Raw genomic sequence first — 12,185 nt, 5'->3', positions numbered from 1 at the left:
TTTTTAGAGTTACAGAGGAGGTCTAGCACTAGATTTATTGCTCTCGCTCTGACGATTCGCAGCGATACCTTATATGTGTGGTTTGAACACTCTTCACATATGTGGGCGTGACCTACATATGTGTTCACTTCTGTGTGCTTTAAATTTTTTTTCCTATTTATATTTAATTTTTACACTTTTTTTTTTTTTAGCACTTTTGTTCCTAATGCTAGAAAAGTAAACATCCCTTGTAATAGAAATAAGGGATGACAGGTCCTCTTCATGAAGAGATCTGGGGTCAATAAGACCCCAAATTTCTCCTCTATCTTTAAAAGCAGAAGATAAAAAAAAAAAACGGCCTTGTTTACAAGGTACCGAAACCAGAAGTAATGTCATGAAGTTGCTCTGGTCCTCCAAGACCTCAGAGGCGATAAGAAACGATCTGGTCTCTAATCACCTCCACAACCCATCTAATTTTGGGTCCGCCGGTGAGAATGGCAAGCACGAGAAACACCCGAAGACAGTGGGGGTTCCTTCTGCAGCTTCTGAAAGCGACCCAGTGACTCAATATCCACTGGGACTGCTTTCCTGAGAAAGCCAGTTGCTGGCTGGAATAAAAAATACCAGGGTTATGGCTGATAGCTTCAGCCTTAACCCTGGTAAACCACTTGCTAACCACAACGTATATATGTATTGCGGTCTGCAAGTGGATAAGGAAAGCCAATGCCAAGGGAAGTATGTGCATTGGCTGTGGATGAGGGGGTACCCCCAGTCCTCCTGTGCAAGCCCAGGAAGCTGGGTGAATCGGATGTGGCCAGGGAGGGTGATTGGCATGGCGGGAGGTGTTATTATTGGAACAAATTCCCTGTATGGCTCTCCCTACAGCAGATAAAATCTAGCTTCTTCTCCTCTCCCTCCTGCTGGCCTTCAGCTGCTGCAGAGAGAGCCAGGAAGGGGATTGGTTCCAGTAATTGACCCCCCGCCTTACCCATCACCCTACCTGTGCACCATACGTTTCCCCCTGCTGTCCTGGCCCTCCTGTGTGTTCCCACCCCCTCAGTGCTGCCGGTTTCCTTCCTCTCCTTCCCATCGGCAGCTGCAAACATACATAGGATCCTTGAAGATGGAGAGTGGCTGAAGGGTCCAGTTAATGTCACATTTACCAGTCCCTTCCTTTCCTAAATGAATAATCGGTACTGATCATTCACAGTGTTCATTCAGAACTGAAGAATAGTAAACTGTGCTCTTTTAGGGGGGGGGGGGGGCCCTGTCAGTTTGGCTATATGGGGCCCCATGGTTTCAAACAGCATCCCTGAGTATGTGGACTGCATTGCTGACCTCTCCTGGAAATGCTTCTTGTTGACTGTCATTATATAGGTTGGTAGCCTTAGTTGTCAACTTTCTTCTCTCAATATAGAACTCCTTTAACCACTTGCCTACCGGGCACTTGTACCCCCTTCCTGCCCAGGCCAATTTTCAGCTTTCAGCGCTGTCACACTTTGAATGACAATTGCGCGGTCATGCAACATTGTACCCATATAAAACTTTTATAATTTTTTTTCACACAAATAGAGCTTTCTTTTGGTATTTACTCGCTGTCCTGTCCCCAGAATACATTCTCTTCTGAGGACTTCTAAATCAAGATTGACCTGTATAATTATTATGTTGTTTTGCATTTGTTTGTAGTCATGTTTGTTTGCAGATTGATTGTCTGTTCTCTTGTGCCACCTACTGGCTAGACTTTGGAGCTGTGTTGTTTAGCTAGGCCAGGATGTGATGTAAAGGTCATCGCTCCTCCCACAGTACAGGAAGTGAACCACTTTATAGGAAACCATGATTCTCTACATGAGAGAAGCACCAAACTCTATCTCTTTCCATCTGACAGCATCGGAGGTAATTAATGTCCCGTTTTCCCTTAGGATTGTACAGAAGAGGATCTTAGCTGTATTGAATGTTATTTTCTGTGATGTTTATCGTATAGTGATTGTATGTTATCTTTCTTGTTATAGTTTCATTCATCTGCATCGTGCCAATAAAGTACAGACAAGTTAAAACCGTCTATTATTGTGTGCGCAGAGAAGGTTATCTGCTTGAATAGCTTCCCATAGACTCCGGGAATACGGGGAGCGAGGTCAAGACACTCACTGCTGGGTGTTTTATTTTTTGCGCTATAAACAAAAAAAAAAGCAAAAAATTAAAAAAAAAAAGTTTTTCTTTGTTTCTATTAAAATTTTGCAAACAGGTACTTTTTCTCCTTCACTGATGTTCATTGATGAGGCAGCACTGAGAGGCGGCAATGATGGGCACTGCTGAGCTGGCACTGATAATGGGCACTGACTGGCGGCACTGGTGGGTGGCACAGGTGGGCACTGTTGATTGGTGCCGATCCCTCCTCTGACAACTGCCGGCTCTTGGCAGTACTTTCCTCACACTGTGACAGCGTGAGGAAAGTGCAGCCGATAACCGGCAATTACATTTCCCCGTGATCAGTGTGTCATTGGACACGACTGATCACGTGGTAAAAGGCCACTGCGATTGGTCTTTTACCACATCACGTGATCACAGAGATCGCCGGGGGCGCACAGGAGAGCGCGTTCTGGGAGGACGTCATATGACGCCCTCCCAGAACTGGCCACCGCAGTGAAGCCGTCATTCAGGTTTCTGTGGTCGGCAAGTGGTTCTAAAGACAGAAGGTTTTTTTTATCTTAATGCATTCTCTGCCAGTGAACAGGGAGTGCGGGGAGGGGCAGAGCCACACTCTGTGTGTGTCAATGGACACAAGCGGCCTGCAATGGAGGCACTTGGGGGAGCAGGAGCACCAACAGGGGCAGTAGGGAGTATGCATGGGAGAGAGTGCCGAGAGTATGACGGAGGCAGTATGTGCAGGAAAGGAGTGCAGAGAGCGTCATGTAGAGAATTCTGTGCAGGACAGGAGTGTAAGAAGAGTATAAAGGAGGGCAGTATGGGCAGGAGAGGAGTGCCGAGGGTATCATTGAGGGCGGTATAGGCAGGTGAGGAGTGTGAATGGTATGATGGAGGGCAGTATGGGCAGGAGAGGAGTGTGAAGGGTATGATGGAGGGCAGTATGGGCAGGAGATGAGTGCTGAGGTTAACATGGGGGGCAGTATGTGCAGGAGAGGAGCGTGTGTGAAGGGTATGATGGAGGGCAGTATGTGCAGGAGAGGAGCATGTGGGAAGGGTATGATGGAAACTAGTATATGCAAAAGAGGAGTGTGAAGGGTATGATGGAGGGCAGTATGGGCAGGAAAGAAGTGTGAAGATTAAGATGGAAACCAGTATATGCAGGAGAGGAGTGCACAGGGTGTAATTTAGACCAGAATGTGTGGGAGAGGAGTATGTAGACTATAAGAGTGGTCAGTATTTGCAGAAGAGAGTGCAAAGATGGAAGCCATTTAGTGCAAGAGGAGAGGGCAGAGGGTATCATAGAGAGCAGTATGTACAGGAGGAGGTTGCCAAGAGTATGACAGATTACAGTATGTGCAGGAGAGGAGTGCAGAGGGCATCATGGAGAATAGTATGTGTAGAAGACGACTACAAAGGCAGACAGAAGGCAAAAGAGTATGCGTAGGAGAGGAGTGCAGAGGGTATGACAGTGGGCAGAAAGTGCCGGTAAGGAGTGTGGAGGTTGGTTGTAATGGAGGGCAGTATGCAGGAGGAGATTTTCGGGGGTTGTTAGGGCAGACAGTATGGGGTTTACTTACTAAAGCTGGAGAGTCAAAAATCAGACTCCCTTCTGCATAGAAACCAATCAGCTTCTAACCTCAGCTTGTTCAATGAAGCTTTGGCAATGAAACCTGGAAGCTGATTGGTTTCTATGCAGAAGGGAGTCTGATTTTGGACTCTCCAGCTTTAGTAAATAAACCCCTATGTGTGGGAGAGAGGAGCAAAAGGTAGAACAGGGAGGGGAGAGAGAGAGAGAGAGAGAGAGTGTGTGTGTGTGTGTGACAGCGCACCCAATTCTTGAAAGAGGTGGCATGAGAGAAAGGGCTATGACACTCTCTGCAACTCTCAAATTGTACTGACAAGGCAAATTGAATGTTACCAATAACTTATGTTAGTCTAGCTCTTGCTAAGTATTCATTTTTCTTACCAAATTATAGAATGATGTGATGTGTGCTTTTTATTTTCTTGAGGCAAAAACGGAATAATTATCTTGTCTGTGGAAGAGTGGAAAACAGTACATGAAAAACAGATTACCACTTTTCTTTTGACTCAGTGTTCTTAAAATATACTTGCTGTAAACCAACAAACAGATGGTATGATACTACACTGACTTGCTTTGTACGGTTTGATGCCTTTTCATGGAATTATCCAGACATGTTATGCTAGTTTCCACTTACATTATTATGGTCATTCTCCAGGCTGTACATTTTATTGCCTAGGCCAATGTGTGGGCTGTCAATTCATTAGGAAATGGGCAGACTATCCATGGTAATGTATTTGCATATTCTTAACAAGAGCTCTGACCCCTTGACTGATGTGTCTTAAATAAAATAAGTTCATGGCTGCAATAGTGACCACAAGCTTACTTTAGATATAACCAGTCAGCTCGGGCTTCATGAAAAACTGATCTGGGTGAAGGCAGAGCCATCACATCACTTTTACAGGGCTTCAAATGTTGCTAAAGATATTGTATGGCAAAAAAACTACCAGCCTTTTTTCAGGTTCTTAGCTTTCAGAAAATATATAATGTTTTAGGGGATTTAAGTAATGTTTAAGCAAAAAAAAAATGTCTATTTTAAGGGGCAAAAAATTAAGAAATTGCTCAAACAGCAAATGATTAAAGCCCTCAATGACCTTTCTAGCTGCACATATTTTAAAGCAGTTCATCTTCAACAGGGACTTTGCAATTGGGTTTCAAGTCTTGCCAACCACGAGATACATATGTGCAGTGGTAGAGATGGTGGGCCTTAAGGCACATACAGTCACTCCTGTGCATATCGGGGAGTACAGTCCAACCAAGTATTGCTGAATAAGTACCGCAACGAGGGGAGGACATGTAGGTAAGTAACTTTAATGCAGAAGAGACATAGCATGTCTCTTCTGCATTAAAATTCCTGCCTGTTAGTCCTTTTTAATTTTTGGAAAGTTCTTCTTTAATATAAAATACATAAAAATTGTGATAAAGCAGAATTGCAAGTGCCGTCTGCCACAGTTGTAGTTATCTTTGGAACCACTAGAGCAGTGATTACTGCACTCCAAGTCCATTGACACATCTGCCAGCTCTCGGACAGACCATCTCTTGGTGCAGACAAGGAGCTGGAGAGAAGAGTCTGCAGGAGCCTGTACATTGCATCTGCGATACACTTTTCTTTCTGCAAATGTGGGTGTATTTATTTATTTGCAAAAGATAGACTTGACCTTTAGGGCTGTGACCTGGTCTTCTGCTTACACATTTTCTAAGTTTCACAAGGTCAATATATCTGCTTCCACAGATGCTAAGTTCAGACAAAGTTCTGTAGATTCTGTTTATTACTCATGTTGTGTCTTTTTTTTTTTTTCTTGTTGGGCTGCTTCACCTGTGTTGTGTTGGTGTGGCTCTCCCTATGTTTGGACATTCCTATTCTGCACAATACCATCCCTCAATAGATTTTAGAGCAGCCTTTTTCAGTCGGGATGCTTCCAGGTTTCTTCAGGGGTACTTTGGCAAAAATTGTATACAAGCCAGCAGGAGGATCAATTCTGTCTTCTAGTTACACAAGGCCACAGGTTTTATTTGTGCACCATTACAACCTTCTAGCCACCGGCATTGTAACACCTAACGACATCACTGGATGATAAGAAGGTCTTTGGGCCCCAGCACAGCATCCTTGTTTATCCCTCCCCTGCTCCTCTCCTTCAGTACTAGGGTCACATTAGCGGACTGAGGGAGAGAAACCGAGAGAGAAAAGAAACCTTGAAATAATAGTCAGCACCCAGTGTGTACAGTATTTGCTTTAGAAGATTAACCCAACGTTCACATCAAGCCCAACTTTGAAATCAGGCGACATACAGTGAAGTCGCACGATTTCAAAGTCGGGGGACCTGCCGATTTCAGGTGTGATTTGCAAGACATCTAATACAGATATCTATGCAAATCGCACCAAAAGTAGTGCATGTACTACTTTTGAAGTCGGTGCTGCTCTGACCAAGTCAGAACTGCACCGATATGACTGCTCCAATTGCGGACAATAGGGTGTGACTTGGCATACGATTTGCAAGTCGCAGGACATGCAAATCACATGTAGTGTGAACCAGGGCTAAGCTCTGATTCACACCAAATGTGTCTTTAAAATCATACTACTTTAGCTGAAGTAGCACAATTTCAAAGCCGCTGGTCAGTGCGATATCATGCACAGATGTCAGTTCAAGTCACACATGAAATCGCCATGCATAGCGCAGAAGTCGAAGTCGTACCGATTTGAACAGTTCCATAAGCACAAATAGGGTGCAACTTGTCATGCAATTTTGAACTGTCAAATCACAGTAGGGTGAAAGGTGGCTTAATCACTTCTAATGTTGGGTGTCCTACATGTGTGGATGTTGCGATCAGTTAAATGTTTTACATTTTAGAATGGGGAGCCTTGAGATTGTGTGTAATTTTAAAGGGGGCCTTGACTGAAAGAAAAAAAAAAAAAAGTTGAGAAACACAGCTTTAACGGAAACAGACAAAAAAAAAAATAAAAATGTAAAAACACAGAAAACTTAGTCAAGTGCTCTCTCCAACCATAGATTCAACTTTTTTTTTTAGGAGAACCCTGCCTTTCTGGCCACGGTCTAAGCATCTTCAGTGTACAAACCCCCCCCCCCCCAAAAAAAAAACTAAATTTTATATAATTTGACAGTCTACTTAAACACAAGAACAAAACTTGTATACACTTACCAGCCTCTTCACCTGTTCAATTGCTTGGTAACACAAATTGCTAATCAGCCAATCATGTTAGCAATTCAATGCATTTAGGCATCTAGACATGGTGAAGACAACGTGCTGAAGTTCAAACCGAACATCAGAATGGCAAAGAAAGGGGATTTAAGTGACTTTGAACATGGCATGGTTGTTGGTGCCAGACAGGCTGATCTAAGTATTTAAAAAACTGCTGGTCTACTGGGATATTCACGCACAAACATCTCTAGGGTTTACAGAGAATGGTCTGAAAAAGAGAATATCCAGTGAGTGGCAGTTGTGTGGATGAAAATGCCTTGTTGATGTCAGAGGAGAATGGGAGAAAGAAACACTTGTGGGCTCTATAGGCACTACAACAATCGTTCATAAAAGAATATCACTTTATTAAGCATACATAGACATGAAATGATACATACAATTATAAAATGATTACAGAGTATGAACTAACCCTGTAACATACAGCAATGTATAATCAGTGCAGATATATGTACTGCTAGTAGATCCCACAGTAAGAAATATACCAAAACTCGGCAAGAGTTTAAGAGAGGATACTCTGATATTAGTAAATGCGATAGCTCAACATTTTTCGCGATATCGCTTCTTCAGGAGCTGTGGGAAGACTTCTATATAAAAAGATATAAATTGGTAAGAAAACAGTCTATACACTGCCAGATGTATATACTGTATATCAGACCAGTTGGACAGCTAATTACTTTAAAGCACATGCATCTGCAGGAAGGCAATAGAAAGGAGCATCCGGCCACACCATGAGGGGCCAATCGATGAGGGGATCCCCACAAAGCTGGAGGGGCAAGTCGCATACCCCACAACAATACCTAACATATAGAAAGTGTATAATGGTTGAAAACAGTGTAGTGGGGCTCTCCTCAGTGGTTACTACCACAATAGTTGTAGAAATCTGACTAACCTCCACACTTATTGGAACGTAGTAGAGTCAGTAATTCTGGTCCGAATACAACACATATACAGTATCTTACAGAAGTGAGTGCACCCCTCACATTTTTGTAAATATTTTATTCTGTCTTTTCATGTGACAACACTGAAGAAATTACACTTTGCTACAATGTAAAGTAGTGAGTGTACAGCTTGTATTGCTGTCCCCTCAAAATAACTCAACACACAGCCATTAAAGTCTAAACTGCTGGCAACAAAAGTGAGTACATCCCTAAGTGAAAATGTTATGTTGGAATACTGCCCTGCGGCCCAGTCTCTGGCGGGGATCACGCTCTGCTTTAGTATGTCAAATACATGTTGGCATTCATGGTTCCCTCAATGAACTGTAGCTCCTCAGTGCCAGCAGCATTCATGCAGCCTGACCATGAAACTCCCACCACCATGGTTGACTGTAGGCAAGACACACTTGTCTTTGTACTCCTCACCTGGTTGCCGCCACACATGCTTGACACCATCTGAACCAAATCAGTTTATCTTGGTCTCATCAGACCACAGGACATGGTTCCAGTAATCCATGTCATACAGGACTTGGTTACAGTAATCCATGTCCTTAGTCTGCTTGTCTTCAGCAAACTGTTTGCAGGCTTTGTTGTGCATCATCTTTAGAAGAGGCTTCCTTCTGGGACAACAGGCATGCAGACCAATTTGGGATGCAGTGTGCAGCTTATGGTACACTCAACTTCTTTGGTCGACCATGGCGAGGCCTGTTCTGAGTGGAACCTGTCCTGTTAAACAGCTGTATAGTCTTGGCCAGCATGCTGCAGCTCAGTTTTGGGGTCTCGGTAATCTTCTTCTAGCCTAAGCCATCTTTATGTAGAGCAACAATTCTTTTTTCAGATTCTCAGAGTTCTTTGCCATGAGGTGCCATGTTGAAGGTCCAGTGACCAGTATGTGAGAATGATAACACCAAATTTAACACATCTGCTCCCCATTCACACCTGAGACCTTGTAACACTAACGAGTCAGGACACAGGGGAGGGAAAATGGCTAATTGGGCCCAATTTGGACATTTTCCCTTAGGGGTGTACTCACTGTTGTTGCCAGCAGTTAGACATTAATGGCTGTGTGTTGAGTTATTTTGAGGGGACAGCAAATTTACACTGTTATACAGGCTGTACACTCACTATTTTACATTGTAGCAAAGTGTAATTTCTCCAGTGTTGTCACATGAAAAGATACAAAAAAAATTACAAAAATGTGAGGGGTGTACTCACTTCTGTGAGATACTGTATATAGACTAATAAAAAGCTAGTGTTGCGTATGACGGGGTCTCTACATGGAACACAAGAGGGAGGCAGAATAATTACACAGCATTCAGTTTATAGTGTAAAGTAGCCCCATTTATGGACCACCACCGCAATTAGCAGTAATGCCCATAGGAGCACTGTGGCCAGGTCCCTGTCCAGCATGGTGGGGACCCCAGTCACAGCACCACCAGCCACCCATCGATCACAGTACCATTCCAATACTACTTGAATAGGACGTGGCACTTTGGAGCGATGTTTATGTCCCCACAGTAACCACCCTGTGTTGAGAATTGATATCTCAATGTCGGAGAATGGTTCAAGATGATAGAAAGGTAACAGTAAGTCAAATAACCACTCGTTACAAATAAGGTATGCAGGATACCATCTCTGAACGCACATGTCAAACCTTGAAGCAGATGGGCCACTGCTATCGACTAAGAATAGAAAACAGAGGCTACAATTCACACAAGCTCAACAAAATTGGACAACAGAAGACTAGAAATACAGTTGTCTGATCTGATGAGTCTGCATTTCAACAGCAACATTCAGATGGTAGGGTCAGAATTTGGTGTAAACAACATGAAAAGATGAATCCATCCTGCCTTGTATTAATGGTTCAGGCTGGTGGTGGTGTAATAGGGTGGGGAAATTTTCTTGGCACACATTAAGCCCCTTAGTACCAAATTGTGCATCCTTTAAATGTCACAGCCAGAGTATTGTTGCTAACCATGTCCATCCCATTATGACTACAGTATACCCATCTTCTGATGGCTACTTCCAGCAGGAAAATGCACCATGTCACAAAGATCAAATCATCTCAAACTGGTTTCTTGAACATAACAAGGAGTTCACTGTATTCCAATGGCCTCCACAGTCACCAAACCTAAATCCAATAGAGCACCTTTGGGATGTGGTTGAACAGAAGATTTGCATCATGGATGTGCAACCGACAAATCTGCAGCAACTGCGTGATGCTATCATGTCATCATCGACCAAAGTTTCTGAGGAATGTTTCCAACATCTTGTTGATTCTATACCACCAAGAATTAAGGCAGTTCTGAAGGCAAAAGGGGGATCCAACCCAGTACTAGCAAGGTTGACCTAATAAAGTGGCAGGTGAGTGTATATTGCTGTTTAACTTAGACACGATAGGAGGTATCAATTTTCAGGCCAAGTACAAAAAAAAGGCCTGTTGAGTCTGCCAGAAATGCAGTGTCCTGTGGAATAAACTGAAAGCAAAAACAATGTAAACCAATCCCACCAACCCATTATCCACTTTCAAAGTTTAGAAAATAACTATTGAAGAGATGTCATCAACGTCCAAAAAGTATTCTGTGTTCTAAAATGGTAATTTGTCTAATAGAGCATTTAGCAGAACGGTGGCAGACTACTCCCTCAAAAGGTAAATTGGCCAACTCAAAATTAGTAATCTTATCCAATAGAATTCTCCTTCCTATCTCAGCGACATAACAGGAAATGTGGCTCACCCAAAAATGACAGTATATAGCAACACAAACTAATAAAAAGGAGGGCCCTTTCCTTTCCATAATTTGAAAGTGAACTTTTCCAACTGAAAATTAGCAACACAGGACTAGTCATTTACATGTGGCACCCATGAGGACTTTGTCCTGTGATATAATGAAAAAAAATTAAAATGGTGTTGCACTCCCTAAATGGTATCCAAATACAACTCATAAATATATACATTAACCAATATTCTTATGCATATAGACAAATAACAACATGTGATACTGAGATCAATAAACATACGTGTGTAGACAAAAAACATCACGACATAAATAAGTGAAAACTAAACGTGATGTTTTTTTATCTAAGTATCACGTTATTTATGTCTATATGCATGATTATTGGTTAATGTATATTATTATACAGTATTTATATAGCACCAAAAAGTTTGCTCAGCGCTGTACAGAGTAGTGGGGGACAGTACATGAGACAATACAGTAACAAAACAGTATACGAGGGGTTCAAGGGCCCTGCTTTTTCGAGCTTACAATCTAGGAGTGTATATATTTATGGGTTGTATTTAGATACGATTTAGGGAGTGCAACACCATTTTTTTCATTGTTCATTAGCACATTCAAGTTTTAGTCAGGTGATAGATATATATATATATATTTTTTTTAATGTTTAGTTGTGTAGTTTGTATATTTTGAGTAGCGCAGGTGGTTTACCCATTTGTCCTGTGATATGCTCACCAGCTGTTTCTTTGCTGTACCAGTGATGGGAATGACAATATTTGTGAACCTTATCTTGCTTTTCCGTGATTCTCTGAGCTGTATTGTGTACCCATCACTAGCTACCCTGCTCCCCTTTTTTTTTTTGTTCATTTGGAAAACGTAACCCCTTGGCGCCGACGTCACACAAATATGCGGCCTCACAGAACTGGGTTTTTTCCCTGGGGCCACAGATTTGTGTAGCTGTCTTCATGCTGGGAGCACGCCACACAGCGCTCTCCCAGCACAAAGACCGGGGTGTCACTGACAGCCCAGGTCCCGTTCTAACGATCAGGACCCAGGACTCCGGATTCCAGGTCACATGATCGCAGTGATAGCCTCTGATTGGCTATCATAGTGATCAGTTACTGAAGCCGCCCCCCCCCCCCATGCAAGGGGGGAGAGGGAGAGTGATACATTGTCTCTCTCCTCCATTCAGAGAAGGAAAAAAAACAAAAATGTGCACTATTGTTTCTGGGCTGTAGTACAGGTAAAAACAAATAACATAAAAATAATACACGTATGGTATCACTGCGATCGTCAAGAGCTGGAAAATTTATTTTGGGTTGTTCATTTTAGTAACAAGAAACAGTTAAAAAAAAAAAAAAAGTATAAGTCACCTGAATGTACAAAGTAGTTGTGATACCAAACACGTCAAAGTTGTAAAATTTTACTTAGGCTTTAAGATTTGTTTTACCCTTTGGCATGAAGGTGTAACAAAAACCAAAAAAAAAAAAAAAAGAAAGAAAAAACCCAAACAAAAATAAAAAAACCACACACACAAAACACATGGCACCCTTTTCTTCCCAAGGAGGAAAGCTAGCAGACAGACCTCCACATCCC

The 12,185-nt window shown here is 42.5% G+C and overlaps 1 long non-coding RNA gene across 1 annotated transcript; it reads left to right on the top strand.

Annotated features, from left to right (window-relative positions):
- Positions 1 to 1,784: 1,784 nt before the first annotated feature.
- LOC149442468 (uncharacterized) lies at positions 1,785 to 2,220 on the top strand. Its single transcript, XR_016307159.1, has 2 exons — positions 1,785 to 1,872; positions 1,989 to 2,220. It is a non-coding gene; the product is annotated as an uncharacterized LOC149442468 (long non-coding RNA).
- Positions 2,221 to 12,185: the final 9,965 nt, after the last annotated feature.

Source organism: Staurois parvus, unplaced genomic scaffold (genome assembly GCF_062004578.1).
Source record: "Staurois parvus isolate SC_StPar_1 unplaced genomic scaffold, SC_StPar_1.0 ptg000885l, whole genome shotgun sequence".
NCBI classification, from domain to species: Eukaryota; Metazoa; Chordata; class Amphibia; order Anura; family Ranidae; genus Staurois; species Staurois parvus.
The sequence above is the reverse complement of the archived record's forward strand: the minus strand, read 5'-3'. Positions and strand labels throughout refer to the sequence as shown.